The 26130-nt window shown below is 54.4% G+C and overlaps 1 protein-coding gene across 6 annotated transcripts in view; it reads left to right on the forward strand.

Moving 5' to 3' along the window:
• The first annotated feature begins 3917 nt into the window (after positions 1 to 3917).
• SMOX (spermine oxidase) overlaps positions 3918 to 26130 on the forward strand; it is a 50445-nt gene continuing 28232 nt past the window's right edge. For 3 of the 6 annotated variants that reach the window (XM_047068216.1, XM_047068213.1, XM_047068214.1), the window contains exon 1: positions 3918 to 4089. The gene's annotated coding sequence lies outside the window, so the exon portion shown is untranslated. Of the gene's footprint in view, positions 4090 to 5314; positions 5414 to 9903; positions 10121 to 26130 lie in introns of those variants that run through there. The other 3 variants (XM_047068212.1, XM_047068210.1, XM_047068211.1) reach the window with 3 other exon arrangements.

Consider the following 26130-nt stretch of genomic DNA (forward strand, 5'->3'; position numbering starts at 1 on the left):
GGAAGCAATAGGGAACCATTTTAGCTCTAATCCACTTTGCACCAATCAGGCTCCAAAGACCCGCTTGGCTCATGGTGGGGGTGGGTAGAGAAAAATTGGTTGTACCCAAGGTAGCTGGTGGTGGTGGTAGGATTTGTAAGCGGTATTTAAAATTCCAGGCCCTGGGGTGTCTGGGCGGCTCAGCTAGTTAAGCAGTTAAGCTTCTGACTCTTGATTTCAGCTCAGGTCATGATCTCACAGTTGTGGGATTGAGCCCCGTGTTGGGCTCCACACTGGGCATGGAGCCTGCTTAAGATTCTCTTTTCCTTGGGGCGCCTGGGTGGCACAGTCGGTTAAGCGTCTGACTTCAGCCAGGTCACGATCTCGCGGTCCGTGAGTTCGAGCCCCCCGTCGGGCTCTGGGCTGATGGCTCAGAGCCTGGAGCCTGTTTCCGATTCTGTGTCTCCCTCTCTCTCTGCCCCTCCCCCATTCATGCTCTGTCTCTCCTTGTCCCAAAAATAAATAAATGTTGAAAAAAAAAAAAAGATTCTCTTTTCCTCTCCCTCTGCCCCTCCCTGGCTTACTTTCTCTAAGAAATAATAAGATAAGATAAGATAAGATAGGATAGGATAGGATAAAATAAAATAAGTTCTAGGCCCTAATCTGAAACTGTGTACCCTAGAAATCCATTCTTGAAGATAAGAGAGAGGTGTGTATGCCTTGAGGCTTCTGCTTTGTAATAGATTATCTGTAAGATGGCTACCAAGGATTCCTTGCACTCTTGCGTGCTCATTTTCTATGGGTTGAATTATGTCTCCCCCATACGTTTATTGGATATGTTGGAGTTCTAATCCCCAGTCCCTCAGAATATGACCGTATTTGGAGATAGTGTCTTTACAGAGATAATCAGGTAGAAGTGAAATTATTAGGATGGGCCCTAATCCACAGGTGTCCTTATAAGGAGGGGAACTTGGACACAGAACAGGGGCATGCACACAGGGGGAACTTGTGAGAAGATGAATGTGAGGACAGAGATTGGGGTGATGGATCTATAAGCCCCTGAACACCAAAGATTGCCAGCAAAGCACCAGAAACCGGGAGACAGCAATGAAACAGATTCTCCCTGGCAGAAGGAAGCGAACCTGTAGACACCTTGATCCTGGGCTTCCAGCCTCCAAAAACTTGAGACAAGGAATTTCTGTTGATTAAGCCATCTACTTTGTGCGACTCTCCTGCAGCAGCCCTCCAAACTAATACCACACTGCACTCTTCCTATCAAGAGGTGGAGTCCGCTTACCCTCCCCTTGAATAGGGGTTGGCTTGGTGACTTTCTTAAGCCAATAGGGTGTGGTAGAAATAATGAAATGGCACGTCTGGGTCTACGCCTCAAGATGCCTGGCAGCTTCCATTTCACCCCAGAGAGAAGCCCGGCTGCCATGTTGTAAGGAAGTCCAGGCTATTCTGCAGGAGAGGTCCCATGGAGAGAGAAACCGTTTGGATTGTTCCAGCCCCAGTCAAGCACGCGGCAGAAGAGCTGTCTAGCTGAGCCCAGTCCACCCAAAGAGTTGTGAGAAATAAGAAATTGTTGTTTGGAGCCACTGAGTTTTGAGGGTGGTTTGTTATGCAGCGAGAGACAACTGACATGTCCTTAGGCAAGTGTTCTGGCACCTCTGTCACAGTCATCCTTACAGCCAGATGCCTCCAGGGCTGTCCTTGCTACCATCTTCCTGAACGGATTCTGGGTGACGCCTGTCTTCCCACATGCTCGCTTCCACATAAAAATCTTCAGTGGTGCATCTGGTTGCAGGGCCTGGTTGGTGCCAGCACCCCAGCTGCAGAGAAGACTGGGAAGGAGCATTTTTGGCTTTGGAGAAGGGGGGGCAGGGTTCGTGCTCCTGGAAAGTTCCCTAAACACAGAAGGGTGTTCAAAAGGTACTGGCCACCCCTGAAATTTGATGAAGGCTCCCAACAATGGCCAATTTTTTTTTTTTTTTTTAATGTGAACGCTCTGTGTGTCTGGCACACAGCTCTGGGTCCATTCACCTTCTAATTGTAAACAGTGCCCTGACATCACCCTTCCTCACTCCGCATCCCTGTGGTTAGGATGGGACTGACTCCAGGGCTGGGCATGTGATTCAGGCCCAAACAATGATATGTGACCCAGCAGAGCCAACTTGGTGTAACCTTGGCTTTTTGCTGGGACAGCTGAAAGCAACGAGGACTTGAGCTGTGAGGTTGGTACTTACAGCTGCTGGCGGCCATCTTGCCACAGCAAGGAGCAGAGAAGAGAGATAAGGACAGGAAGACTAAGTCTTGGTAGTTTTCAAACCTCTTGGTGTGCAGATCTCAGACCATTGACGTCTTCTGTTATGTGAGCATATACATGTCCTATTTGCTTACACCAGGCCATTCTGAGTAGTTTTCTGTCATTTGTAATCTGTCAAGCCCATGTTAGCATTTTTATTGAATCCAATGACTCTTTGGAGTAGGTATTATTTATTAGTCCCATTTTATAGATGAGAGAACTGAAGCACAGGGAGGCCACATGGAGGCAGAGTTCAAACCCAGGAAATCTAATTCTGAGAGCCTACTCAAAAGCATTCTGCTTCCTTGGTGACAGGGAAGGATTCACTGAGGAAGGTGACATTAAACTCGAAGGGGATACAGGGGTTTGGGGCAGAAAGGCTTTCTGGATGAAGGGACTAGCGTGGGCAATGACCAGGACTTTTCTACTGAGAAGAAACTTCACCTCAAATGCACCATGTCCTTGCCCCTTAACCAGTACGCTTAGTGGGTCCCTTTTGCAGGGGAGCATCAAACCTCATTTCTGTAGGGTCACCTCTGCTCTCCTGGCCTCCACTCATGCAGACCTATGCTCTGCACTGGGACTGGCTGTGAGGTGTAGGTTAGATGTGGCACCCTCCTCACCCTGAAAGACAGTTCAGGGCAGGGGCCTGGCTTCCATCCAAGGCTTCCCCCCCCCCCCCCTTGGACTGGTCTCTATCAGCTCCAGGAGGCCCTGGAGATGTTCACAGAATGAAATGGTCAGAGACCAAGTGACCTTCCCCATAAACGGGCACAAATGAAAACTCTACAAGGGACCAGAGCAGTGCTTGCAGAATCTCAAATGGCGAATAAACAAGTAATTTCCAAATAACTATGATTTTTTAAAAAAGGAAAAGAAAAAGTGACCCTCACACCTATTTGCTTCGGTTTCACACCTATTTGCTTCGGTTTTTTTTTGTTAAACCAAGGATGAGGCAGCGCGTCCCAGCGAAGGCTATTTTCTTACAGAGGCCATTTCCACGTAATGGGCTGCGAAGTGACAGGCTGTGGCGGTGTGAGTGCGCCCTGCGCCAACCCCCTACTGTCTAGGATTGGAGACTGAGGCGCGGAGGTCTCAGAAGCGGGGTAGAGGGTGGTGGCGGTGGCGGTGGCCGGGGAGGCAACGGGTGTTGGGGAGAAAATGAGGCGGCCCTTGGGGACGAACCCACTGACCCCAACTAAGATCCAGCGAAGGGTCTGTGGGAGTGAAGGCAGCTCCGGGAGGAGAGGGGCGCCCCTTCCCTCCAACTCTGCGGGTAAACTGAGGCCCGCGTCCTGGCTCTGCTGGTCTCCTGGCAGGCAGTCTGGACCCGAGTTACGCCCAGCATCGGGCCGGCAGGGCTGGGCTGGTTACTCTCCTTTTGGGGTTGAGTGAGTACGTTTGGCGCCCAGCTAGAGACGAAGCGTTGGGCCGGGGGCTTCGGGGGCGGGCCGGGGGCTTCGGGGGCGGGCCCCCACCCCTCCTCCCGGGGGCCCGCGGCTCCCGCGGCCCCCGCGGCCCCCGCCTCCCCGCTCCCTGGGGGCCGGGTTCGGGGAGGAGCTTCGCGCGTCCCCGCCCCGAGGCGGAGCAGGGGGCCGGGCCCAGGCGGACCTGGCGGGGTGGGCCGGGGACGCGAGGCGGAGCGGGGCCCCACGCAGGCCGCGGCGGCTGGCTCGGGCCCCTACGGTCCCGGCGGCGGCTGGAGGAGGAAGCCAGACGGCTGGAAGAAGAGGGGAGGAGGAGGAGGAGGCCGAGGCTGGAGTGCCGCTCGCCACAGACTCACTTCCCCGGCTCAGCAGGGAAAGGTACCGCGCGTCCGCCCCCCAGTCCCCCTGCCCCCCCTCCCCCCCGTCCCGAGCCCCCGGCCCTCGCTCACGCCCGCAGGGGCTGCGGCCGCCGCGGGAAGGTGAGGGGCTCCGAACGGCCCGAAGGCTCCGGCGGTCCGGGGCTCCGGCGGCCAGCGCGGCGCTCGCGCGGGAGGGCTGGGGTGCGCGGCGGTGCCGGAGGCTCGCGGACAGCGGTGGGCGCCGCGCCCCCTCGCTCGCGCCGGGGAAGCGGTGGTCCGGCCCGGGGCGGTGATCCCGGGGCGGGGGCTGCGCTGGCCAGGCCAGCGCGCGGGGGTGGAGGGCAGGCCGGACCCTCCCCGAGCTCTGTGCAGCAGGGGAGAGCCCCGGGCGCCCGGCGGGCGCGCTCGGTGGGCGCAGACAAAGCCTGGCGCGGGCGCCCCGCGGCGACTCGGGCGGTCCGGGGGGTGGGCGCTGGGGACAGAAGAGAAGGCGCCGGGGCGACGACCGGGACTCGGGGAGAGGCTGGGCCGCCCTCCCTCCGGCTGTCCGGGTGGTCTCGGGGGCGGGGAGCCGCTCTCTCCAGAGGGCCAAATAGGGAGCCAGGCTGGGAAAGGGGTAGGGTGTGTTGAGTGCTCACTTTGGGGGAGGGACTGAGGGAGGCCACTGCCTTGGGGGTTGGGCAGGTGAAGGGCCGGTGGACCCCCTCTGAGCTAGTGCTAGGAAGGGGCCAGAGCCTCGACGCGATAAGTGCAGTGGCTGGCACGAATGGTAAGATGTGCCCACAGGTTGTTTGCAGAACCTGCTGGTGGTGACACATCCGTGCCAGTCCGTGGGGGGCAACTTGGTGTTTGGAACAAGCCCCAGGGGTCGTTGGAGTGGGCACGAATGCAGGGTTGAGTAGGCGTGCATCGGAAAGTGTGTGCAGTGAAGGCCTCACGTTTGCCTCCCTTCCCTCTTGTTGGTGGGGGGGGGGGGGGGCAGGGAGAAAGCATTCCAGTTCCCGCCACACGCCCATGCCTCCACTTGGCTCCAAGGTGGTCTGCTCCCTGTCCCACACTCCGATTACTTCCCCTCTTTCCAGGGTTAGAAGTGGCTTCCTATCCCCCGATTCCCAGCAGGATAAGAACATGCCTTAATACCCTCCACCCCTCACTTATCGCTCCTTTTTTTTTGTTGTTTTATTTTTTCCTTCATCCTTCATTCCCCCTCAGCTACAGATCTACTTCTTTACTTCTTTTCACAGCAGAACTTCTGCAGCTCACCTGACCCGGCTTGGTCCCACCACTTCACCGCAAACTGCCCCAGTCAAGGTCTCCAGTGATTCCCACGCCCCTGCAAGCAGGTCTTCCTTGACGACCCCCCCCCCCCCCACACACACACACCTTGGTCTTGTTGATCTTCTCTCTTTCTAGAGTTAGTATCCTCTCTTGACTTCTGGTTTTCTTCCTCTCTCCCTGGCTAGCCCTTCCTTAGTTGTCTTTGGGGACAACTCCTTCATTCAGCTCTAAAGGTTGGGGGATCCCAGGGCTCTGTCCTCAGCCCCTCCGCTCTCCTGACTCCCCGCTGTTTACCTATCCTCCAAGCCCTCATTTTTTCTTCTGATTTTTCAAATCAAGCATTACTTTACAAACACACTGATCTTAAATGTACGTCGCTTCTCTTCTCATGATTTTAAGTAGCGGATTTTGTCACCAGCCGCAGCTTCTCTAGCTAGCCACCCATCTGATGGTTTAGGGTATCCTGGGTGTCTCATAGGTATGCAAACTTCATATGGATGACACAGAACCCTGGCTGCACTCCCCAAATGTGACCTTCCTGGGCCTTCTCTAAGTAGCCCATAACCCACCTACCTTTAAAGGCAGGACCAGATGGTACCAGCTCCTCCCTTTGCCCCCCTCCCCACATCCAGTGCAACAGCAAGTCCTTTTGACTCTTGCTGCAAAATCTATCTCAGGCTTGTTCTTCATGCTCTGACTTCACTGCTATGGCCCCAGGCCATTGCCCCAGGCCAAGCCACCTTTTGGGTCTTGCCCAGGTGCTGTAGTAGCTGCTACCTGCTTTCCCCCAAATTCCCACTTGCCCACCTCAAATCTATTTTAACAGAACAGCAAGAATGATTTAGAAAAATAGTGATTACATAATCACATTCCTTTAAAACCCTTGATAGCTCCCTACTGCCATTGGAATAAAATTTCAAAGATCAGACCCTCCATGATCTGGCCACTGCAGACCTCCTCCACCCTTATCCTGACCATTGTCCCCTTTGCGTTCTTCCTGATCGCCGCATCTGAATCACTTCTGCTCCTTGAACACCCTAAACTTTTTCCTTCTCTGGGCCTTTGCTTGTGTAGTTTCCTCTGCCTGGAATGTTCGTCCAGGGTTTTCTATTGGGCTGGCTCTGCTCCTTCTCATTGTCAGGTCTCAACTTAAATGTGCCTTCCCAGTCTTGGTAGAGGCCCCCTCCCCACTCCCCTGTAATTTGTCATAGCACCTGGTTTCTTTCCTTTCTTAATTATATTTATCACAGTCCATACTATTTGTTGCAGTTATCTGTTTACTTTGTCCGGCTTCTCAAGTGCTGGACCTTGACTGAATGGCCCATTGCTGTCTCTAGAGCATCCAACACAGTCCCTGGCTGTTGAGCCAGGTGGGAAGGTCAGGGCTGGGTTAGGGAGAAAGACATGGGTATTGCGGTCAGTGCAGGAGCAGTGACCCCAAGGATTTTTATTTTCTTTCCACAAAAGCAGTTGTGTAAACTGCTGTAAAAATTGGAGAGGGCCAGTGGGATGTGAAGAAGGGACATGGGGAGGGTACAGGAGGCTTAAAAGCAGGCCTGTCTGCTTAGGGAAGATTGGGCAGGTCTGGGGGGTGTAGAGTTGGTGTGGGTTGTGGTGGGTTGGGCATAAATGATTTCCTTTGCTCTCTTTGGTTGAAATCCAGGCTGGGTCCACAGAGGGCTGTGTGTGTGTGTGTGTGTGTGTGTGTGTGTGTGTGTGTGTGTGTTTTCTCTAAGTCAGGAGATGGGGGAGATCTGGGCGGACAGAGATTTATTTCAGGCCTATCCCTTGGGTGCCTGCTGGGTGCCCAGCCCTGGAGGACAGGAGTTGGAAGAAGAAGCTGGAGCTGAGCATCTTTCTATAGACCCTTGTCTCTCCACCCACAGCTCTCTTCTTTGCACAAAGGAGCCAGCTGAGAATTAAATTGTGTGGCTGGTGATCTCAGAATGGAGAGCTAAGAGCTAGGGGACCTCAGATCTGGGAGAGCCCTGAATAGAGGGCCAAGGGACACTGTGAGGGGAACAATGGAATAGGGGCTAAGGGTTCAGATCTAAGGTCAGGCTGACATGCCTGCGAAAGGTCTTGAGCTGGAATAGGTGGGAGCAAGGAGAATATCCTGGGTGGGAAAAATCAAGCAGAGGCCAAGAGGCTGGGCCAGGGACCTGGTATACTCACTGGGTGCCACATAATGGCCTAAAGACCTTGCAAATATTAACTCCTTTACTCTTCTTAACAGCTCTAGAATGTAGGTCTCATGCCCATTTTACAGATGGGAAGACTGAGGCACAGTCCTGTAACTCAGTAGTGACAGAGTGAGGATTTGAACCCAGGCAGCCTGGCTCCAGAATCTGTGCTGTAAACCACTCCACTGTGACACTTCTCCCCTGCCACTCACATCCACACCAGCTGAAGGCTTCTTAACCAACAAATGCTTTTGCCTGACTCCCAGAGGCGCCTGGCCTTGGAGGCTGGGGAGGTAGGAAAGAAGCCATACTCTGAAGGTAGAAGGGGTCCCCACTCAGAGTGGGCAGCTGAGGTCCTCTGCTTCATGCCCCATTTTTTTTTCTTCTAGAAAGGGCTCCAGGCCCAGGCCAAGTAGTTAGGCGTCATGCGTGTTGTGGTTTTGGGGTGCTGGGGAGGTCAAGTACTTCTGGTGCAAAAGCAGCTCTCTGCTCGGGATGCCATTAGAAGGTCACCCCTCTGGGTTTAGCATGGCCCTTTCCCCTCTTCATCTGCCTCTGGAGAGCTCACGAGGTCAGGAGGGGCTCTGCAGATAAACCGCCTGTTTTGGATTACTTTACAATGTTGTGAGGTGGAGCTTTGGACTTGGCCTTGGGGAGTGTGCGTGGAGGTTTGAGTAGGGCTGGGTTGAATGTGGGAGCAGAGCTGGGGGAACGGAGAAATTCAGCTTAATCCACATCACTGTTGGTCTTGTCCTTACCTCTTTTTGTCTGTCTGTAAAATGGGATTGGAGAGACTTTTTCTTTGCTCCCCAGAGGTTGCAGAAGTTGGCAACTCCTGAGGTTGCATGCTTGAGTGGCTTCTTGCACACCCAGCATAAAGGAGTGAGGACTTCCCATGAGGTGCCAGCCCCGAGGAACTGGGCCAGGAAGGAGGGAGGCGGGCGGTGGGTGTGGCAGCCCCGTCCTTCGAGGCTTTCCTGTTTGGTCATGAGAACGCCTCTGGGCAGGTCACTTGGCTTCCCCAGGGTCTGGCTGGCCGGCCAAACAAGGGTTGCTGACCATACAGGGATGGAGTTTCTTGGCTCCAAATTCTGAGCCCCACAGTTTAAGGAGTCTGCTCATCTATCTCAGCAGATCCTTCCAGTCCCCCAGGGAGGGAAGGAGGCAGAGTTGGTGGCATTCTTTTCATTTTGGGAAACTGTGGCGCAGGGTAAGCACATGGCTGCTAGAAGCTCAGCAGGCCCATGGGTCTCGGGAGTGCCCCTTCTTTGGCAGGGAGACTCGTCCACTGAGTTGAGATGAAAGCTGGGGCTCAGCCTGACGCTGTCAGGCTGGAGCTGAGGGTGGACATTCCAGCTGGGTGCCGGACCCTCTTACCTGTGGTCAGCACCCTGTGCCCCAGCCTGGTGCACGGAGCCACTGGCTACACAGGACAAGAGCTCTCCTCTGCAGGAAATGAGTGAGCCACTCCAGATGTGATATAATGAGGTACTGTTCAGACCAGCTTCCTGGAGGAGGCAGTGCTTGTAGAGGGTCCCCAAGTCCCGGGCAGCGTTAGCCAACAGACGAGGGGATGACATTCCCAAGGGGCAGGGGGAGCCCAAGCTTGGAGTACTGGGTTGAAGCCAGGTCAGGGAAGGTCTTAACTGCCAAGCTGCTGAGTCTAGACCTGATTCACTAGGCCCTGGGGAGCCATTGAAGGTTATAGGCCTTGGGTGCAATGACTTGATTAGACCAGTGGTCTATAAAAGTGCTTCTCAAACTCTAACATAGACATGGATCACATGGGCATCTCGTTAAAATGTAGGCTCTAATTCAGTAGGTCTGGGCCAGGGCCTGGGACTCTGCATCTCCCACACGCTCCTGGGTGGTGCAGACCTGGTCCATGGGCCATCTCTGTGTAGTGAGGGTTGAGACTGGGGACTCGGGGGCCGAAGCAGGTAGGTACAGGGACAGGTGCAGGTCAGGTGGGATCTAGAAGAGGTAAAGGGGACCATGCTGGTTCCTGTGGACTGTGTTGTGGGAAGTGAGGGGAGTATGTAGAGGGTGTGGGATGCAGGGGCCACTCTGCTGGGAGGTGGGGCTGGGTGAAGGGGCTCTGGGAGTCTGGGTCTTAGACCAGTGACAAAGGTCTGAGACCTTTGATTTTCAGAGCACCTGACTGTGAGGAACTCTCAAGACCATGAAAAGTGTCTTAGGCGACTGCCCCAAGTCAGGGTGACACACAGCCGGGATACAGGGCATCTTATCTTTGCCCACAGCTGAGCCCGGCCCTGTGGGTAGCCAATCTGGGGTGAGCACTCTTCCTGCAGCCAGGGTGGGGCCGAGGAGACTGGGGAGACAGCTGACTCCAGCCCCAGACATGCCATCTTCTCCTAAAAGTGCCCAGAGTCACCCCAGCCACTAAGCTGTCACCCCCAGTGTGTACAGCATCCCTTTCCCTGGCCTGTGTGAGTCTTTGTAGTGGCCACCGATGGTTACATGAGCCACTGTTGGGGTCTTATCCCACTTGGGCCACCTCCCCGCATACCTGGACGTGAGGAGGCCTGGATGCTTCTCTCTGCGCTGCCCCTGACTGGGCCACTACAGGCAAGTGTCTGCTACCCTCTGAGGCCCTAGTTTTCTGTTAACTGAAGGACTTGGTCCCCTCCCTGGGGAGCAGGGGGGAGGGTGACAGGGTTTGCTGAGTGGGCAACCGCATCTTCTCAGAATGGCAGCTTAATGCATTTTAAATTTTTTTTTTTTCTTCAACATTTTTATTTATTTTTGGGACACAGAGAGACAAAGCATGAACGGGGGAGGGGCAGAGAGAGAGGGAGACACAGAATCGGAAACAGGCTCCAGGCTCTGAGCCATCAGCCCAGAGCCCGACGCGGGGCTCGAACTCACAGACCGCGAGATCGTGACCTGGCTGAAGTCGGACGCTTAACCGACTGCGCCACCCAGGCGCCCCTTAATGCATTTTAATTTTGGTTTAATATTAAAACTCAATAGTGATGATGGAGTAGATTAAGTAATTTGCCCAGAAGAACTGTCCAGCCTGCTTTAGGGATTTTCCGAGGCCCCTTGCTCTCTGGGCCCTACATAGCCTGGTGGGGTTGGGGTGGGGGGTGGTATCTGAGGGCCCCAGTCAGGTGAGGTCCCTCCAGATGCTGGCAGGAGTAGACAGTCACCTCATCCGGGGGAGGGTAGAAAGGAGAGACTGAGGGGCTCTCAGTCTGAGTTCCCCAAATGTCCCGTCGATGTCCTAAAAGGATACTCTTCCCCACCCCGCCACCCCCCGCCATGATCCCTGCCGGTGTGCCCTCTACTGTGCCAGGCTGTTCTGAAAGGTGGGAAGGGGCAGCATTTCACAAAGACTGTTCTGAGAAACCTCAACGGTTTGGGGACAGATAAGGGTAGAAACTGTCAAATTCATTCCATCAGCCTATGGGAGATTCAGAATGCATTTAGGAGAATTAAAGGTTCTGACAAGTCCTGCAGAAAAAGAAACCTTTTAGTGTTTTCTAAACTGATTTGACCATGAAAATTTTTGGGGGAGAAGGTGTCCTAATAGTATGTTCCACTCACCAGGAAAACACCTGGTGGGCAAGGGCTGATGTGGAAAGATGTGGAAAGATGGGTGGGCCCAGAAGGATGGATGGGTAGCTCCCTGGGGGAAGTGGGCTCGGGGGATGGATACTATTTGGACAGTCAGCGGAAGACAAGGGCACTGCAGAGGGAGGATTGGTCTGAAGGCAACATGGGCCCAGAGTCAGCCCTGGGTTCTTGCAGCAACAGCTCTGCTTCACTTCACTGGGTGGTTGAGGAAGAGACCTGGGCGGACGTGTGTGGTGCCTAGGACACAGCGGTCGCCAGGCTGGGGTCTGTGTGATTCTGGGAGGACCATTCCCCTCCCCTTCCCCTGCCATCTCCTTGCCTAAGGTCTCCCAGCCTTTCACCTTGGAGAGGGGGTTTGTGATCTCTGGGCAAGAAGTCAAACTGCTCTGTGCCTCAGTGTCTTCATTTGGACCACGGGGATGACCTTACCTCCCTTGTAGGGCCATTGTGACACGCAAATACTGGTTGGCTGCTCTTTGTGTGATTGACATGGCTGTAGGCAGTGTCTCCAGGAGGGACCCAGGGAAGGGGACAGTTGCTGGGGACATGAACAGGCACAAAGGCCACCAGAGAGCCTGGTGGGGCTTAGGGTGGGGTCCTGATTAGACTGGAGGAGTAATCTGTAGAGGGTAGCAAGGACCTGCTTCCTGGAGGAGTGGCTGGCAGGGTGGGGAGATTTTGACCTAATGAGATTTCACAGGCCCTCCTCTGGGTGTGGGAGTCAGAAGACCCAGAGGGTGCCTATGGGAGACAGGGGCCCTTGGGGCAGGGGGAAGGTGTCAGGGACCTGCCTCCGGGGCCATCAGAGTCTTTGAGCAGGGCAGTGGTTGGATCAGAGCAGTGATTCAGGGGCGTCTGGGTGGCTCAGCCCGATGAGCGTCCGACTTCGGCTCAGGTCATGATCTCGCTGTTTGTGAGTTCGAGCCCTGCGTCGGGCTCTGTGCTGACAGCTCGGAGCCTGGAGCCTGCTTCGGATTCTGTCTCTGTCTCTCTGCCCCTCCCCAACTCGCTCTCTGTCTCTCTCTCTCAAATATAAAACATAAATTAAAAAAAAAAAACAACAATGATTCAGTGCGAAATATGGCATGGGTGTGCAGTGATGGTGGGGTGGCGGTGGGGGACCCCCTTCAAACGCACACATTGGGTTTCCTCACAGAATAGCTGTGCCCCTTCTTGGCCCAAAGCACAGGGAGGGCTGGGTTGCTTATGTGACCCTTATAGACCTTTGACCCTTTGACCCTTATCCTCAGATTCTCAGAGCTCTGAGTCACTTTTCCAAAAGGTTAAGAATCTCACCATGTCACCTTCCCGGAAGGGGTGTTGCACATGCAGAAGGGGGAAGGGGAGGGTCCCCTGTGCCCTTCCGCTCCCTCTCCCCTCCCTGGTGGCCGGTGGGGACCGGCACTGAGGCTACCCTGCCCTGCCCCTTGCCAAACCTCATTTCCTCCCTGGTGTGAGGATTCTTTGTTCAGTAGCTCAGGTGGAGGAGATGGGGTGTGGCCGCTCACAAGGTGACCCAGGAGAAGTTACTGTAATGGCGCGCTGGGGCGGACAGGCTGACGCAGTGATGAAGCGCTCAGGGAGGCCCCGGCAGACGATGCTTCCTGCGCCTTCTTGCTGAGCCCAGCTCCAGGCCCTTGTCCTTCGGTGCCCTGTCTCTTTCTTCCTCAAACAGGCAGGCACCAGGGCTTTTCCTGCTCCCTCTACATCAGAGGCTGAGAGGGACAGAAGCTGAAGAAAAGCATTCAGGTTCAGCCAGAGCAGGGTGGCCTGGCTGCGGGGGAGGGGAAGACCCCCGCCCCCCCCACCCCCCCACCCCCCACCCCCCTCGGTCCAGATTCCTTTATCTTCTAGTTGCTTCTTGGGGGAGAATGTTAAGGAAGGTGTGATTTAAGACCAAGAGAAGAAGCACTTGGAAATGATTTATAAGTTATTAGGAAACAGAAGAAAGAACGTAGCCACCCTCCGCCAACTTTGTGCCAGGCCCTGGCAGACCCATAATTCCTGTCCTCTCCACATGGCTGTACCAGGCATGAGCTGTTGCCCCATTTGGAGCATGGAGATACTGGCAGTGCTGAATGGCATGACTGGGTCTCAAAGCCAAGGTTCTAGGACATCTGGTGTGATGTTCTTTCTTTACCTCACAGCCCCCACAGGGCCTGTCCCCAGACCTTCAACCATGCCTCTCTACCCACTGCCAGTTCTCCTCCAAGCCAGTCCAGCCCTCCAAACTCTAGACCCCAGGGAGGAGAGGCTGGTGGGTCCTTCTTTTGGACTGACCAAAAATGATGAGACTTCAGGTCAGCTAGATTTTAGGGTGACTTGTGGGGCACCTGGGTGGCTCAGCTGGTCTCTTGATTTCAACTCAGGTCATGATCCCATGGTTTGTGAGATCGAGCCCTCAGTCTGGCTCTGTGCTGATAGTGTGGAGCCTGGTTGGGATTCTCTCTCTCCCTCTCTCTACCCCTCCCCTTTCCCCCACCCAAAGTAAATAAACTTAAAAAAAAAAAAGATGACTCAGACAGGAGACACTTAGGATCACCAATGGGCAAACATCCTTGGGAAAGATTTTTAAACAAAGCTTTTAAATATTTTATTTTTATTTTTGAAAGAGAGAGAGAGAGAAAGAGACAGAGACAAAGCACGAGTGGGGGAGGGGCAGAGAGCGAGGGAGACACAGGATCCGAAGCGGGAAGCGGGAAGCGGGCTCCAGGCTCTGAGCTGTCGGCACAAAGCCCGATGTGGGGCTTGAACTCACAATCTGCATGATCACGGCCTGAGCCGAAGTCTGCTCAACCAACTGAGCCACCCAGGCGCCCCTTTAAATGAGGCTTTTAAATGTTAAATACACGGATGACTTTTGATCTTCTTTATTTTAGAAAATCAAAAAAATCATACACAATTAATGCAAAACTTTTGAGTTAATCTGAAAATTTATCTCAGGAAAAGACAATGAAATCGACTCATCTCTTGGTTTTAAAACGTAAAGCCTGAGCATTAATATCTTACTAAGCGATTTTTGGAGCGCATTATGTTGGATGGCAGGTTATGGAACCTCTCGGAACCTCAGTTTCCTCCTCTGTGGGATGGACACGTTGGTGTGAGGATTAACTGATATATTCTATGTGAAGTGCTCAGCACTGTGTTCTGTACTTCACATGTGCTCAGCAAAAAATAGTGATAATGATGACAGAATTATAAGAACAGACATTTCTCGATTTCAAAAGCTGGTGAGTTATTAAGTCTGTCTTTGAACTCAACAAAAGGACTTGAAGAATATGTTTATTGTCCAAGCCCAGCGTCTTAACTCTGTAGGTGTTTTATGGATTAAATCATGGGCTCAGGGCCCACGTGTGCATTTTGAAATGAACACCACTGGCTTTTCAGACCCGGTTCCAGCTCTTGCTGGGGCGGGGGCGGGGGTGAGGGTGGGGGTCCTGCTTCAGGCTTGAACTTTATGGAGAGCCCTTTATTGGGCGATCCTGTGTTAGGACTCGTTAGAAGAGCACAGTGAAACCACTCTGAAGTTACCGGGAGGGGAATGTCTTGGGCCAGTGAGAAAGGAGGTGACTGTCTGGAGGGAAGTACGAGTTAGTTGTTCTTAGACTTTTCTATCGTGTAGGCAAAAGCAATTAGAACACCATTCCTGGACAGGGCCAGGTGTTTATGGAAGACAAAACCAAGGGCAAAGGGCTGTGGCCGGCTTAGCGTAGTGCCTGGCAAGCCTTAGGCCAAGCCTCACGGGGTAGAGAGGCTAGGGTGGCCGCAGCATACCCCACCAACACCTTGGCCTGGAGGCAGGTGGCCTCCCAGTGGCAGCCTAGGTTTTGGCAGGGCAGCTGGGCTGAGCCGCCAGGCTTGGGGATGCCTCCTGCCAGCCCCGAGTGCCTGGCACAATGTGTTCAGTGTCAGCCTGTGGGGAGGGTGAGACGGGAGTGCCAAGCTGAGGGCAGCCCTCGGGCCCGCTGTCCTGGGAGGCTGAGTGGGAGCCTGAGAACCCAGCAGGCAGTGGGCAGAAAGAGATGAGCTCAGTGTCGTCAAGCCCTGCTCTGCCCCTCACTCTCTCTGGGTGGCCTTCGTCCCATCTGGGAACCTTTGAGAGCCTGTTTCCTCATCTGTAAAATGGGCAGCAGGGTGTAGGATTAAATGATGCAGTGAATGGAAAGTCCCCAGCACGGGGCCTGGCACACCAAGGGCTCAGTAAAGAGAAGTTTGCTACGAAGTGTGTCTGGTGGCTGGGTTTCTCGAGGATGTTTTCCTTTTTTCCTTTTGTGATGGTATGTGTGTCACCTTCGCCCATGATAAGCTGTGGTGAACGGGGAGGCCATAAGAGAGGGGGCCTTGCCAGAAAAGAGTTTACAGCGGAGGGGTACGGAATCAGTGCTAAGCATTTCACGGCCCCACAAACCCTGCCTGGGCTCGGCAAGCCTTGGGCAGCTCAGCCCTGCCACCGGTGCTGCCTCTTTGTGGGCGGGGTGTCCTGGGCTAGGCAGAGTGGGGACCCCGTGGTGGCTCAGGAGAGAGGATGGGCTCGCAGGAGACCTCCCTCCTCCCTGGGCTCGGAGCCGCAGCACAGACGGGCTTTGTGCAGTCACGAGGGGCCGGCCAGGGGGCACTGTGCCCGGGCTGAGTTTGTCTCACAGCCTTGGTTCTTGTCAGTGGTTTTGAAAGAGTCCGTGGAAAGTGCTGACTGGGCTGTCCTCCTTCACCCCAGACCCGAGGCTGCGGCTCCTGGCAGGGAGAGAGGAGAAGCCCCGCAGGGAAGCCACCTCGTCAGCCGCCCGCTCACGCCTCCCAGGCTTCAAGTTCAAGGGTCCCTCCGAGGAATGGGTGGATCTCTGCAAGGGGACACGAGCCCCGGTCAGGGGGCTGCTGCTCCGGGCTGTGATAGCCCCTGGGCCCTCCCCCTGCCCGAGAATCCCGCACCAAGTTCTTCAGCCTCAGTTTCTCACCCTTCCTCCCCACAGGCTTGTCGTGAAGGGGAGAGGCGACAACTAGTTGACACGGAACTTGTCAGGATTGGCCGTGTCATGACTGGTCACCCAAGTCATCCTGCTCCTGCCCTCGCCCTCACCCCCACATCCTGTCATCCAGCAATCCCCAGGAGGTCACCGGAGCACTCTCATCCTCTGATCCCCTCTCCTGCCTGTCACTTCCTCTGCTCCAATGTCACCTTATCGGCCAGACTTCCCTGACCTCCCCACGCAGAGCAGCTGCGTCTCCCCTCACCCTGCTCTTCTTTTGTTTGGTGGAACTTGTCACCCTGACCTGTTAGATCCTCTGGGGGGTCGGGTGGCGGAGGCCTCTGGTCGTTGCTGCACCCTGAGTGCCGGCTGTAACGTTTGGCACTCACCAAACGCTTTTGTCGCCGTAGTTGTTTCTTACGGTTTCTTTGGGGGTAAAATAGACATCGCCTAAAATTTACCATCTTAACCAGTTTGTAAGGGCACAGTTTAGTGACATTAAGTGCATTCACAGTGTTGTGCTACCATCCCCACCACTGTCTGTCTCCAGGTTTTTTTTTTTTTAATGTTTCAAAACTGAAACTAGTCCCATTAAACCCTAACTCCCCATCTCCCCCCTTCCCTGGCCCCTGGCGTCCTACTTGTGTCTATGGATTTGACCACCCTAAGTCCCTCGTATAAATGGAATCATGTAGTAATTGTCCTTTTTTTTTTTTTTAAGGTTTATTTATTTTTGAGAGAGAGACAGTGTGAGTGGAGGAGGCGCAGAGAGAGAGGGAGAGAGTGAGAGAGAGAATCCCAAGCAGGCTCCGCACTATTGGCCTGGAGCCTGAAGAGGGGCTCGAACCCATAAACTGTGAGATCGTGACTTGGGTGGGAGTTGGAAGCTTAACCGACTGAGTCACCCAGGTGCCCCAAGGTAATTGTCCTTTTGTGACTGGCTTATTTCACTTAACATAATGTCCTCAAGGTTCATCTATGCTGTAGCAGGTGTTAGAATGTCCTCCCCCCCCCCCCCCCGCTTTTTTTAGGGCTGAATAATACTCCATTGTATGCATATACTCCATTTTGTTTACCCATCTGTCCCTGGACGTTGGGTGGCTTCCCCCTTTTGGCTATTGTCAATAATACTTCAGTGGACATGAGTGTCCAAATATGTCTTCAAGACCCTGCTTTCAATTCTTTCACATATATACCCAGCAGTGGAATTGATGGATCACATGGTAACTTTATATTTAATTTTTAAAGGAACCAGCACACAGTTTTCCATGGCAGCTACACCGTTTTACATTTCTACCTACAGCACACAAGGGTTCCAATCTCTCCACATCCTCACCATTTTATTTATTTATTTATTTTTATAGTAGCCGTCCTAATGGGTGTGAAGACAAAACATTTTTGAACGGATGAATGAATGAGTGAATGAAAAGTCTGTCCCTTGCTTCCTCCCGCCCCTGTTTTCACCCCTCCCCTCCCTGGGCCTCATTTTCTCTCCTACCTTGTTCATGCATCTCCAGTGTCTTCCCCACTGGCTACACCCTAGGCCTGGAACATGCCCCCCTGCTTTAAGACGCAGCTAAGGCTTCCTCCCCATCCTCACCCCTCCTCCATGTCCTGGGCATCTCACCTGGACATCTCACTGCTCTGCACCCTGCACTGTGCTGGGTCTGCAACGCCTGTATTGTTTGCTGAGCGCGAGCGTGACCATCCTGCCTCTTTCTCTGGAGGGTTGGGATGCCGCCTGTGTAGTCTTGTACCCTCTGGGGTGTTGGGGCCACCCTGCCCCTTCTCCTTGGTGCCCCCAAGGGGGCAAGCTTTCGTGTGTGGCCGACTCACCTGGGGAAGCTCAGGGGCGCCCGTCATGCCTGCAGAGTGGCTTAGGTGGTGGCGGCTGCAGCTGCAGAGGAAGGTCAGGTGAATGCGGCCACGTGGGGCCAGCAGCTTGGAGGAGGAGCCCTGGAGGGAGGGAAAAGCGGTGTTGAGAGTTGATCTTGTAAGCAGTCTCTCCGAGCCTTTGCCGTTGTGCTGCTGGAGCTCCTTTCTCAGGTCTCCCCTGGAAATCCTCTCTGACTCCTTTCCCTGCCCCCGTTAGGTGCCTGGCCCATGTTCTCCCGCATTCACCATCCCAGCTGTTATCACATCTTCAGCATCACGGCTGTTATCACATCATGTACGTTCTCTCTTTAATCCATTGCTGTGTTCTCCCCAGGGACTAATGCAGTGCCAGGCAGGGCTGTATCTTGGGGGAGAGAAAACATCTAAATCTCTCTGAAGCCTTCTGATTGGAGAGCTTAGGACTCATGAGAAAGCAGAGCAGATATGAGGGCAACTACTGTTCCACAGATGGAAATCGAGTCTTCCCCAGGATCACCGAGAGCTAGACCCTGTCCTGTACGCCCCCGCCCCAAGAGTCTGATTTAGATGACCCAGCATGGGGGCTGGGGATTGGTCATTTGTGAAAATCTCCAGGTGAGTGTGAATCCCTGGTTAGGTAGGAGTGCCTGTCTCGTGGGCTTGTAAATTGTGGGGCCTGGGCCACCTTGTCTTTTTACTCCGCCACAGCCCTGAATTTCAGAAACAAGGGAGCTGGGCTCCTGAGTAGAATGGGGAGTTTGCCTGGGGGTCTCTCCCTCGGGGGTCTCTGGGGAGACAGAATTGCTGACTGTAGTTAGTTACCTATTGCTGTAACAAACAACCCCCAAATGTAGTAGCTTAAAACAGTAATAAACATTCATCATCCTCAGAGTTTCTGTGGGTCAGGAATTTGGGAGCAGTTTAGGTGGGTGTTTCTGGCTCGAGGTCTCTCAGGAGGTGCAATCAAGATGTCGGTTGGGGCCACACTCATCCGAAGGCTTGCCTGGGCTGGAGGATCTGCTTCCGGGTGGTTCACTCACAGCTTGGCAAGATGGTTTGGCTGGTGGTAGGACTCTTGCCTCCTGGGCCTCTTGGTAGGATTTCTGGAGTGTCATCACAAGGTGGTGACCGGCTTCCCTTTGATTAAGCAGTCCAAGAGAGCACGTGGACGCAACAGCATGTTTTCTGACCCAGTTTCAGAAATCACACTCTGTCACTTCTATGATATCCTATTGGTTACACAGGTCAGCTTGGGAGGGGACTACATTAGGGCATAAGTACTAGGAGACAAAGGTCATCGAGGGCCATCATGGAGGCTGGTGACCACATGGGTGGTCATTTCGTTGTACCTACAGCCTCATAGGTCTTGCCTGGGAGGTCCAAGCACCGCCAGGAAGTGGGATGGCCTTCTCTCCTAATCTTCGTTCCTCCCCTGTCATCAGACCATGGCAGTTATCACTGTGGGCTAGGGTGGTTCTCTTTGAGGCCTGGAGGTCTTGCTCTGGAGTCATCCTTCAGGAAGGTCTGAGACTTCTCTACTGGCTCAACATCCCCGCCACATTTGGTCTCCTGGCCCAGGCCTCCCTTGGTGACCCTGATTGGTATGCACTTGGGCCTGTAGGAAAACAAATATAAAAACCATTGCTGCTACATGCCTGGTTCCGGGCTAAGTATTTTGCATTGTCGCACTCAACCCTGTGAAGCAGGCACTCTTTTTTTTTTTTTTTAAATATTTATTTATTGTTGATACAACACAAGCAGGGGAGGGGCAGAGAGAGGGGGACAGAAGATCCAAAGTGGTCTCTGTGCTAACAGGCTAACAGGCTGACAGCAGCAAGCCCGATGCAGGGCTGGGACTCACGAACCGCGAGATCATGACCTAAGCTGAAGTCGGATGCTCCACTGACTGAGCTACCCAGGTGTCCTGAAGCAGGCACTCTCTATCCTCCTTGGGTTAGGTCACTCATCTAATAAGTCACAAAGATTCAAACCATTGGTATTAAAAAACAAGTGATCTGATCCCAGGGAGAACCTATATGCAAACCATGATGCTAGAACATGTTCTCAAAGGAGGGGACTATTTACTAAGCTAGGTTATCAAGTGAACCATAGGAAAGTGTGTTTTTGTGATTGTGATTGTGTGTGTGTGTGTGAGAGAGAGTGAGAGAGAGAAAGTAGGGGAGGAAGGAAAGTAGGGGAGAGAGAGGAAGTAGGGGAAGGGAAGGGGGGAGGGAGGGAGGGAGGTAAGTGTTTCTTCCTGGGGTTCCCCAAGGGCCATAGTGATTTGGGTGCCTCAGAACAGGGCTGGTGCCTTGTTCTTGAGGCTAATTTTCTCTCAAGTTCAGCCCTTGTAGGAGAACTTCCTCCCAGAGGAGTGTCTCTGTGAGCACCATCTCCCTTCAGGCCCACTCTGCCCACAGCCTGCTCTGCTCACCAAGGGCAGCCCCGCACCAGCGTGGTCCCTAGGACAGCGATCAGTTCTGTGGCCTCTTACACATGTGTGCTTGATGACTTCCTGGAGGGGGACTCAGAGTTTGGGTGTCAGGTCCTGCTCGGAGGGAGGAAATCCAGGCCTTGGGGTCTTATCCTGAGGGCTGCTGAAGCGAGCCAGAATGAGACCTGTGCCTTTAGGACTTTGCTGGGGGACCCTGGAAGCTGGCCAGTAGGGTCTGGGGTCCGGGCTAGCCTCCCTCCAGGCAAGGGTGATTATTCCCATTTTATTATTCCCATTTTACAGATGGGAAAAGTGAGGCTCAAGTGCTAATGGACTCTCCCAAGGCCTCACTGGTTGGGGGCAGAGGCGGCTGTCTGGGTAATTTCATCTTCTCCAGGAGCATCTAGGAGTCCACAGTCCACATCTCAGACCCCTGACCTCTCCTTGGGCCGAGGAGGCACGGGCTTTGCTTGCACCTGAAAGTTCTGGGATCTGAGGGGAAGAAGATGGGCCCTGCTGGCACAGAGCTGGCTGCCTCCCTGGCCAGAGAGGATGTTTGCCTGCGGTCATGCACAAAAATGGGAACCCAGGGCATGGGGGATGAGGAGCGGGGGTCGGAGGTGGAAGCTGAGCCGGTCGGGCTGGCCCAGATTTGGAGAGGTTCATGGCCGAGTGTTTAGAAGTGGTCATGACTGGCCCCTGACCTGATCTACGATCGGAGTGTGAGCCACTCACTTACTTGTGCTCAGGGTGAGATCTCTAGGGTGGAGTGTGGGACAAAGCTGTTTCAGTGTGACTGTGGGGGCAGGAATGTGGTCTGGGGCTCCGCCCTGGCCCATCTCTACCTGTTTCCCCCTGGCTACACAGTGGTGGAGGCTGCCGGCTGAGCGTGAGGCCCATCAGAAACACTCTACCCTTTCTCTGGCTTCCTTCCATGCTTGCTTCCCCTCCTCCACCCCCAGCGAGGCTTCTAGCCTGGGCTGGGTTATCTCCAAGGCCTGTCACTGTAGGCGGCTATAAACTGGGGTCCTGGAACCATCCTCCTGGGTCCAGGGAGCATCAAGGGAAGTAGGGGTGGGGACACAGAGCTCACCTTTCCAGGAATGCCTCTCCCTCCTGCCCGCCAGTGCCTGTGTGGGCCGTGCCATTGGCTCTGTCCCCCCATACACCAAGTCAAGGGCTGCCTCTCTCCATGCAGGATGCAGTATAGGCTTCCCGCTTCTCTTCTGAAAAGGCTTACAAAGACTTTTAAAGTTGCGCTTTTAGGGACTTGACTTTATGCATCTAGTTGTGAGGAGGAGATGTGGGTAACAAAGACATTGTGCTGGGAGAGGAGTCTGAGTGCCAGGACGGAAGATGGGGCCCCCAGAGCCCCTTGCCCACGTGGGCCTGTGGCAGCCAGAGAACACTGCTGGTGGGTGGGCTCTGTGGAATGAGGCTCCCACGCCTTCCCTTTTATGAGCTTGGGGTTGCCTAATGACCATTGTCTCTGATACCCGACCCTCCAGAACCGGGTAGGATGTAGGCTGACTCAGAGTTGGGGCCAGTCAAACACAGGCTGTCCATACACTCTGATTGATGTCAGGGTTAAGGTCTGGTCTGATACTAGGGTTGCAGCCATAGGCTGAGGCCTGGGTCTGAGCTCAGATGCTGACTGGGGTTCTTCTATAAGTGAGATGGAGTCCTGGGTCCCAGGCGAAGCCCGTGTACTGGTTTCTTCAGGGGTCTTCTTCCCTCTCCTGCTGTCTCAGAGGTGGCCCTGCTAGGTGCTGTCTCATTTACTCCTCCCAGCTGTCCTACCAGGTAGAGGTCCCTATGCCCATTTTACAGACGGGAAAGCTGGAAGACTAAAGGAGGCCGTTAAGCATCAGATGGGGCTTAAACCAGTGTGTCCAGGAGGTGGGGTACAGATGCTGTGTCTTTGGGCTAAGTTCAGAGGTGTTGGCCGGGTGGGACCCAGAGAAGGGAACCCACTAGTCCAGGTCACCTGGTAAGGAAAAGACTGAGCCGGGGTCTGGGCTCCCAGGCTGCCCTTGCCCTGTCCCCATGCTTATGCCCTCTCACTGCCCACCCTCATGCCCCTGTGGCTGGCCAGGCTTGGCCCAGCAGCCCGGCCTCTTTCACTTCCTGGCTGGCTGGCCAGGGCGAGGAGGGCTGGGGAGGGTCTGGTGGGGAGGAGTTCGGGCCCAGCCCCTCCCTGGGGTTGAGGAGTGGGAGGGGCCTCACATGCAGACACAGAGCCCCTTTGTCTCCGCGGCTGTGCAAAGCAGCTGGTCTGGGATTTCTGGGCATTTTTTACATTTGAAGAATAATTGCATTGTCTGGGGGGCCCAGGAGAATCCAAATCCCTCCCCAGACCTGCCAGGCAGTCCAAAGAGATTCCCCTGGGCCAGCCCCCCAGCTTCCCTGCCCCTCCCTCCCATCTGTTAGAAGCCTGAAGCAGAGAGGGGTCCCTCCAGGGAAACTGAGGTAGGGCTGCTGCCCTTGGGCACTAGTAGTATCTGTTCAGAGGAAAGGATTGTAAGTCCCCAAAGTTGGTTAGGGGAGGGTGCAGATGGCCCCCAGAGCCCTGGGTAGGGCTCCTGTGAGGAAGCATAGGGCTTGGAGGTGGGAAGTGGAGCGCTTCAGCTGGAGGAGGCTGGATCCTAAAGGGTGAGGTGAGGTGAGCTGGGTGGGCTAGCTGCCTTGGCCGTCTTCTTGTCCTCTGGGAAATGGGTCGCTCAGAATGAGGTGACCTTGAGAAAAAGACAGGCAGACACATTTGAGAGTAGTAGCCTGTGTTTAATTTTTTTTTTTGTAACATTTTTTTTTTTTTCCATTTTTGAGACACAGAGAGAGACAGAGTGCTAGCGGGGGAGGGACAGAGATCGGAAGACACAGAATCCGAAGCAGGCTCCAGGCTCTGAGCTGTCAGCACAGAGCCTGATGCGGGGCTCAAACCGAGAAACCGTGAGATCGTGACCTGAGCTGAAGTCGGACACTTAATCGACTGAGCCACCCAGGCGCCCCAAGAGTAGGCTGTGTTTAGAGGGGAGCCAAGGATGGGTAGAGTTTTTTTGTTTCTTGTGAAGGCTGACTTGGGGAGGGGGTGGGGCACCTGGGAAGTTGGCCCTTTGTGGCAGCCAGTTTTTTGTTATAGTGGCTGCTGTTGGGGAGGGAAGTGACCTGCCGATTGAGATTGAAGTGAGCTGAAGTGCACTCCAGCCTGAGGCGGAAGGGGAGCCCTGCAGTGAACTGGGCTACTGACCCTTCCTGGCAGTTCACTCCCAGGGCTTGGGGGGTGGGGGGGAGTCACCCAGTGTAGCCTGGGACCACGCCCTGCTCCGTGACTGTGGGGCTGCAGCCTCATTACGGAATAACAGACAATAGGATTTCTTGGGGTGAGATGTCCATGCTTGGGGAACGGAAGAAGGACGGGGGTGGGGACATGGGGGATCATTGCAGAGCCCAGCCAGTGGAAGGAACTCCCCTTTCCAGGGTGCTTCAGGAAAGGTCAGTGGGAGCAGGCCTTGCTGGTGGGTCCAACAGCATACAGCCGTGCAGTCACACAGCTGCATAACCAATACTCCGTACAAAGGTGTGCGTGTCAAGAGAATCCAGAGCTGGCTTCTGTGACATGTGTGAGGGAGGGATATTTCCTATGAGGCCTTCATGTGGGCAGTGCCGGGGATCCCAAGACTTTAGTGAAGTTGGGGTGTGTGTGTATGTTTGGGGGCATCTGAGTGAGAATTGAAGCCAGAAAGGTCAGCTGAGTCCAGAGGGCAAGGGGCCGATATGCCGAGGCCTTCCCTATGCCTGGTACACGGTTAGCTCAGTGAATTGCTGGGTTACGTCCTGGTCTATGAGAGGCCTGGGCGTGACTTGGGGCAGGCCCAGCAATTCTCTAGGGGTACAGTTCAGATGGAGGAGGCAGGGGCGTGGGGGGGGGAAATTGAGGGGAGAGGCGACAGTGATTCTGGGGGGTTGACATGGCTTGGTCTGATGGATAAGGGCAGGTCTTCCTCTGAGGATGCATTCAGCTTTGAGCCTTGGGACCGCTTGGCAGTCCTGTGGTTTTAATCATGATGGGGAAGCACAAGAAGATGCCTGGTGCCCCCTGCTCAGTACTGGGCATTTCCAAGAGGGGGTCAGCAGTCGGAGGCCAGGACTAAAGTACGTCTCTGGTATTTGGCAATTGGAGGCGCTTATTGGAGGGTAAATTTGGGGGTGATGATGCAACTGGTGGGGATGTTGAGAGAAAGTGGGGGTGGGAAAGTGGCAACGCCAACGCCCATTTCTGTCGCCTCGCTTTCTCGTCTTCATCCTTCTTTCTTGGGTGACCCTGCCAAAGGGATGGGGCCTTTCTTCCCTCTTTTCCTCTCTGCTGCTGCCTTCTTTCCAGACTGGCTTCCTGGGCAGGTTCAGTCAGGGCAGTGGGCAGCAGGGGGAGGTGTTGGCTGGCGGGCCAGAGCAGAGGTTTGGGGGGAGGCAGTGGGGCATCTAGAGTGGGGGTGGGATACTCATGCCATGGCTGGCCTGATTTCTTGAAGCTACCAGGCTTGGCCTCTTTGGGCACATGGGAGCCCCAGGCTCCCACCCTCATTTTTCCATGGAAGCAGGAGCAAGAAGACAAGTGTCCGTTGCCCTGTGCCTCCCTCCTCCCCCTTCCCCTCCCTATCCCCCCCCCCTCCTCCCTGCCTGGCTGAGCCAGCACTTTTTTCTTCTCTCCTTTATCTGCTCAAAAAGTACAGGGTGTTCTGTTTCTCCTGTGCATACAGATCAAGGAGCGGATGTTATTTATTTATTTATTTCCCAAAGGCGAGAGAAGGACAGGCAGGCACCGAGGGGCATGAACTGATTCTTCTTCCTCAATAAGCCGGTTTCTCATAAAATTAAAAAAAAAAAGAAAAGCTGAAAGGAAAAGATGCCACAAATCAACAGAAAACAAGTTGCTTCTCACCCTCTCCTCTCCACCCTGGCTGGAGATAACAGCACTGGAAGGCCCAGTTCAGCGTTTCGCTGAGGGCCTGGCACGGAGTAGGCGTTCCTACACATGATTTTCTCTGTCCCTTTCAGTTTGGACCCCAGGGTGTGTTGGCTCCGTGTGTCCATATGGGGGGCCATGGGGCAGCTTTCTCAGCTCTCTGCCTTCTGTCGGCCCTGTGTAAGGCTTCTCTGACCCGTGGAAGGAACTGGCCTGTGGGATTCCTTTGGGGGGGGGGAGGTCATGGGTGCAGGTGACCCACATGGCCCTTGCTCATTACCTACTTTCACCCCTGTGCTGTTTTGAGTGCAAGGTCTCTGATACATTGGGAACTCAGGGTCCTTTCTGTGTTCATCTAAAGGCAACTGCCCACCTGCGTTCCCCACGGGGCATTTCTGAACCCCCGCCCCAAGGCTCTCTGCTCAGAATTTAGTTATAGAACTTTACAAATGATTTTCACACTTGAGGCTCTTGAAAATATTGTCCGTCTTGCCACATCCGCATAAGGCCTTATTCGACTGTCACAACAATGTAGTGAGGACCAGCTGGCCACTTCTGAGGGTAGCCAGAAGTTCAGGTAGCCGGCTGGGGAGGCGCTGCGCCCCAAGTATCCTTTCCCCATAGCTTCCAGCTTCACTAGACCCCGGTTTCCAGACGGGGTGCCCCACGGGAACTAGGGGTTTTGTGAGGAGACTTCAGAGGGGAGTGGGTCCCTCCCAGTTTTATCCCAGTCACACCTGGAGCCCGCAGGAAATTTTCAAGAAGGGGTTGCACCAGTCAGGTT

The sequence above is a fragment of the Lynx rufus genome, unplaced genomic scaffold, assembly GCF_022079265.1.
Source record: "Lynx rufus isolate CCGP_SWC_20201006 ecotype Redwood Valley unplaced genomic scaffold, mLynRuf1.p SCAF_8, whole genome shotgun sequence".
Lineage (NCBI taxonomy): Eukaryota > Metazoa > Chordata > Mammalia > Carnivora > Felidae > Lynx > Lynx rufus.